Raw genomic sequence first — 7,132 nt, 5'->3', positions numbered from 1 at the left:
TATATATATATATATAAATATACATATGTATTTAATATATATATATATATATATATATATATATATATATATATATATATATATATATATATATATATATATATATATATATATATATATATACATATATCACTAACACCCGTGATTTCAATCAATGTAAATATCAACCGCAATGGCATTTAATAGAGAATTCTACCTTGGGGAATGTATATCCACTGGAATTCATTTATGATAACAGCTTCTGGCTGGGCAGAGATTCGAACACATGCTTCTTAGCCGAAACCATACCTGCGAGGACTCTACCAATTGAGGTGGGGGTTGAAACTCTGCCCAGCCAGCTAGGTCTTCATCATAAATGAATTCCAGTGTATATACATTCTCAAAGGTAGAATTCTTTATCAAAAATTATTGTGGGTGATATATATATACACACACACACACACACACACACACACACACACACATATATATATATATATATATATATATATATATATATATATATATCTCTCAAATCTCTAACAAAGTCTGTAGTAGTTAAACATATGTATCAAATAAAGATACAATCTACATAATTACTCAAGATCTTCTGTTGTCCTTTTATCCTTCACCCAATACCATAACAATGTTAATGAGAGAATTAACCCCAGAACGGAAAGGCAATAATGCCCAAAGAGGGAGACAAAGAAGACTGTGTTGCTTAACTTTTCGCCCGAGAGACTTTGTAGATGAAAGATCACAGTGTCTGATGAACAAGGGTCTGGTGATCAACGAAGCGGAAGTTACAGCATATGAACAAGACAGGGACAAAGGGAAGTGTATTTTGTCCCTGGAGTGACATTTTGGGTGAAAATAAACGAACTGGAAATTAAATTTATTTGAATTCTTTTTAAAAGTGCATTGAAAATATTCGTACTTCTACAATTCTTATGAGCAGAGTATTAAAAATATTCGTCTTTTCTATGCATACTTATACATTATATTATGTTTTCTTGCAAATAGCTTTATAATCGTTCATTTTTGTCTAGGCAAGAAAGATATTATGAGTAGAAATTTGTATAGCCTAACATCGAGCGGGAATAGAGATTATTGGGAACTGTAGGCCGATTAAAAGATGTTGTTGCTCGGTATGGAATAGAGAGACAGAAAGTGTCTGTGCTATTCACTCGGCTGGCAAGGAAGAAGTATTATTTAAAGAAAAAATGGAGGTTTCTTGGAGTCTATCTGATTTTCACGTTGGTGTTATAAATTTGGTAATACGTATGGATCCTCATAATTGATGTTTCGATTGTTTACACATCATTATCATCATCATCATCATTATCATCGTCCACTACAGTGGAATGGCCTCAGCCATGTCCTTCCACTTACGTCTAATTATGGTCTTTCTGTGTCAGTCCATACCCGCAAATTTTCGTCTTCTCTTCCTTCCCCTGCTGATTTTACAATCTTCATCCTTCCCTGCTTCTCTTAGAATCTCTGGGGACCGATTCTGTTACTCCTAATGTCTATCGATTGTCTGTCATGTTTCCTGCCCATGTCCTTTCCTTTTTCTTACATGTTGCAAGAATATCCTCTAATTTAATTTTCTCTTTTGTCCATGTTGCTCTTTTTCTGTTTCTTATTGTTATTCCCCTCATTATTCTTTCTATAGCTCTTTGAGTTGTAACTAGCTTATGTTCTAAGGCTTTAGTAAGGGTCTAAGTTTCTGATGAGTAAGTTAATACTGGTAGGACCATCTCATTAAGTGCTTTTCTTTTTACAGGAAGTGGCATTTTGGGCTTCATAATCTCATTTTGTTTACTAAATGTTTTCCATGCCATGCTTATCCCTCGTTCTTGTGTCCTGGGGAAACTATATATATATATATATATATATATATATATATATATATATATATATATATATATATATATATATATATATATATATATATATATATATTTATGCGTGTAAATGATATATAGTTATACGTATATGTAGAAAGAAATATTTATGTACTTTATATATAAAAATATTATTGACATATGTATACGTGCGCACAAACACACACACACACACACATATATATATATATGTTTGTAAATAATATATATATATATATATGTTTGTAAATAATATATATATATATATATATATATATATATATATATATACATATATATATATATATATATATATATATATATATAGATATAGAAAGACATATTTATGTACTTTATATATAAAAATATGTATTATAAACAAATGTATACGCGCACGCACACACACTCATATATATATATATATATATATATATATATATATATATAAACCTTTTATTTTACTATGATATCATGTCTTTATCCCACCCGACATTAAATCCCGTTGAAAATTAGACATTTATGACATTTTAGCTTGTTAGAACAATGAAAATTAGACATTTATGATATTTAGCTTGTTAGAAAACAATGCAATCTTTTTCTGATTACCAGTTCTAATGATAATCATATTAATATTCATAATTTGTTTATAAGAGAATGATGACGTTATTGCTAATTGGTAGATTTTTCGGGCAATAAATAGTATAACATCCCGTAAGGAAATAGGATGCTTTAACATTACAATGGTGAGTGAAAAAGAGCTTATATTTCGTTATAACTCTTCTATGTTTTACTAAATCTTGGATATAGTTTTTAAATATACTCGACAATATTTACAACAATGCATCGGTAAATGGTTAACATTTTTGTACCTTTCTTCATAGTGACGTCAATTATTATATCATTATGAACTCCCCAGATTTCGTATCCCCTTGACGTTGAAGTCATTTTTCTCCATTAACGTGGATTAATTTCTGGGACGTCCCATGGCATCTTTTATAGTGAAGGATCAAAAAGAAATTGAACGTCGCTTGAGGAAGACAAGCTGTTGTCTCCTTTTGTGTTTCTTATAAGTTTGTCTATTGAGTTCTTTTGTAATTTATTGTTGTTGTTATTATTATTATTATTATTATTATTATTATTATTATTATTATTATTATTATTATTATTATTATATATACACACATATATTTATATATATATATATATATTTATATATATAAATATATATAGATATATACACACATGATATACATACATATATATGTATATGTGTATATATATATATATATATATATATATATATATATATATATATGTTTCTAATTCTTTTTTCATTTTTATTCTCTTTTTCTAACATGGATCCCTATCTATATATTTGTGGAAACGTGTTTATGCTGTTTATTTGTCGATATTATTATTATTATTATTATTATTATTATTATTATTATTATTATTATAATTGATATTATTATTATTATTATTATGGTTAATAGCATCAGTATTTTCATAATTATCATTATTATTATTATCATTATCATTATCATTATTATTATTATTATTATTATTATTATTATTATTATTATTATCATAGTTATTATTATTAGCTAAGTTACAACCCTAGTTGGAAAACCAGGATGCCATTAGCCCAATGGCTCTTGCAAGGAAAATGGCCTAGTGAGGAAAGAGAATAATAATGATAATAATAATAATAACAATAATAATAATAATAATAATAATAATAATAATGATAATGATAATAATAATAATAATAATAATAATAATAATAATAATAATAATAATAACAATAATAATAATAAAGAGGATGATGATGATTTATACTAGCTTGTTACTTGATTCATATAGGCCACTAAAATCATATTTTATTAAATTTTATAGTCTTGAGCATTTAAGTCCTTAAGTCCAATTACACTGTCAACAGATCAAGTCTTGCTACAGATCAATGAAAAGAGAAATATTTTTATTAGATTATAAAGATTAAACTGAAAAGATACGATCATAGAAAACTCTGAAATTGACTTTCATTTTCCATTCGATAATTTAAGAGGAAAATCTTTTCCCATATTTTTTCCCCCTGATTTTAATTTGAGAAAACACATGTCGCCCTAATTTCATATCGTTTACGAAGTCTTTTGCATGAACTTTTGGGTCAATAAGAATTGATTAGAGAGAACTAATGAACTTGGTCTAAAACTTGGAGTTTCGGTGAAAAAAAAAAAATATCCTGGAATTAATTTGCCAAAGTTTGCTTCCCCAGAGGCACTTTTGAATCCCATTAGGCCATACGAAATCACCTGCATATTGCTTCCGAATTTTTATTTCCTCTTTAAAGAACCTAATCAGACTGCATGTTTTTCTTTGCATAATTTTTTTCAGTGCGTTTGTATACAGAATTATTAACTTGAAAATAGTTATTTTCTCTGCTTTTTCTTAATACTTAAAGTAGTTAAACTATTTCCAAGAAACTTTAAATGCCCTCTGACTATTTACTTGCTTTTTCTTAATGATAAAAGGTTTGAATCTTAGCTGCTTTTTCTTAATACATAAAGTTAAACTATTTCCAAGAAACGTGAAATACCTTCTGACTATTTATCTGAAGTTAAACTATTTCCAAGAAACTTGAAATACCTTCTGACTATTTACCTGAAGTTAAACTATTTCCAAGAAACGTGAAATACCTTCTGACTATTTACCTGAAGTTAAACTATTTCCAAGAAACGTGAAATACCTTCTGACTATTTACTTGAAGTTAAACTATTTCCAAGAAACTTGAAATACCTTCTGACTATTTACCTGAAGTTAAACTATTTCCAAGAAACGTGAAATACCTTCTGACTATTTACCTGAAGTTAAACTATTTCCAAGAAACGTGAAATACCTTCTGACTATTTACCTGAAGTTAAACTATTTCCAAGAAACGTGAAATACCTTCTGACTATTTACTTGAAGTTGAACTATTTCCAAGAAACGTGAAATACCTTCTGACTATTTACTTGAAGTTAAACTATTTCCAAAAAACGTGAAATATCCTCTGACTATTTACCTGAAGTTAAACTATTTCCAAGAAACGTGAAATACCTTCTGACTATTTACCTGAAGTTAAACTATTTCCAAGAATCGTGAAATACCTTCTGACTATTTACCTGAAGTTAAACTATTTTTAAGAAACGTGAAATACCTTCTGACTATTTACCTGAAGTTAAACTATTTCCAAGAATCGTGAAATACCTTCTGACTATTTACCTGAAGTTAAACTATTTCCAAGAAACGTGAAATACCTTCTGACTATTTACCTGAAGTTAAACTATTTCCAAGAAACGTGAAATACCTTCTGACTATTTACCTGAAGTTAAACTATTTCCAAGAAACGTGAAATACCTTCTGACTATTTACTTGAAGTAAAACTATTTCCAAGAAACGTGAAATACCTTCTGACTATTTACCTGAAGTTAAACTATTTCCAAGAAACTTGAAATACCTTCTGACTATTTACCTGAAGTTAAACTATTTCCAAGAAACGTGAAATACCTTCTGACTATTTACCTGAAGTTAAACTATTTCCAAGAAACGTGAAATACCTTCTGACTATTTACCTGAAGTTAAACTATTTCCAAGAAACGTGAAATACCTTCTGACTATTTACCTGAAGTAAATCTATTTCCAAGAAACGTGAAATACCTTCTGACTATTTACCTGAAGTTAAACTATTTCCAAGAAACGTGAAATACCTTCTGACTATTTACTTGAAGTAAAACTATTTCCAAGAAACGTGAAATACCTTCTGACTATTTACCTGAAGTTAAACTATTTCCAAGAAACGTGAAATACCTTCTGACTATTTACCTGAAGTTAAACTATTTTCAAGAAACGTGAAATATCTTCTGACTATTTACCTGAAGTTAAACTATTTTCAAGAAACGTGAAATATCTTCTGACTATTTACCTGAAGTTAAACTATTTTCAAGAAACGTGAAATATCTTCTGACTATTTACCTGAAGTTAAACTATTTCCAAGAAACGTGAAATACCTTCTGACTATTTATCTGAAGTTAAACTATTTCCAAGAAACTTGAAATACCTTCTGACTATTTACCTGCTTTTTTTAATGATAAAAGTTTGAATCTTATCTGCTTTTCCTTAATACTTACAAAAATTAAACTATTTCCAAGAAATTTTAGATACCTTATGATTATTGACCTGCTTTTTCTTTATGATAAAAAAGTTTAACCTGCTTTTTGTTAATACTTATAAAAACTAAACTATTTCCAAGAAATTTTAGATACCTTATGATTATTGACCTGCTTTTTCTTTATGATAAAAAAGTTTAACCTGCTTTTTGTTAATACTTATAAAAACTAAACTATTTCCAAGAAATTTTAGATACCTTATGATTATTGACCTGCTTTTTCTTTATGATAAAAAAGTTTAACCTGCTTTTTGTTAATACTTATAAAAACTAAACTATTTCCAAGAAATTTTAGATACCTTATGATTATTGACCTGCTTTTTCTTTATGATAAAAAAGTTTAACCTGCTTTTTGTTAATACTTATAAAAACTAAACTATTTCCAAGAAATTTTAGATACCTTATGATTATTGACCTGCTTTTTCTTTATGATAAAAAAGTTTAACCTGCTTTTTGTTAATACTTATAAAAACTAAACTATTTCCAAGAAATTTTAGATACCTTATGATTATTGACCTTCTTTTTCTTTATGATAAAAAAGTTTAACCTGCTTTTTCTTAATACTTATAATAACTAAACTATTTCCAAGAAATCTTAAATACCTTATGATTATTGACCTGCTTTTTCTTTATGATAAAAAAGTTTAACCTGCTTTTTGTTAATACTTATAAAAACTAAACTATTTCCAAGAAATTTTAGATACCTTATGATTATTGACCTTCTTTTTCTTTATGATAAAAAAGTTTAACCTGCTTTTTCTTAATACTTATAATAACTAAACTATTTCCAAGAAATTTTAAATACCTTATGATTATTGACCTGCTTTTTCTTCATGATAAAAAAGTTTAACCTGCTTTTTGTTAATACTTATAAAAACTAAACTATTTCCAAGAAATTTTAAATACCTTATGATTATTGACCTGCTTTCTCATAATGATGAAAAAAAAAAAGTTGAATGATTTTCTAGAAACTTGAAATACCTTTGACTATTTCTCTGTTGTTTCTTCATTCTTGAAAAGATTAAACAATTTCCAAGATTTTAGAACACTTTAGACTTCACGAA

This window comes from Palaemon carinicauda, chromosome 40 (assembly GCF_036898095.1).
Source record: "Palaemon carinicauda isolate YSFRI2023 chromosome 40, ASM3689809v2, whole genome shotgun sequence".
Classification (NCBI taxonomy): Eukaryota; Metazoa; Arthropoda; class Malacostraca; order Decapoda; family Palaemonidae; genus Palaemon; species Palaemon carinicauda.
Note: the sequence above shows the minus strand (reverse complement) of the source record.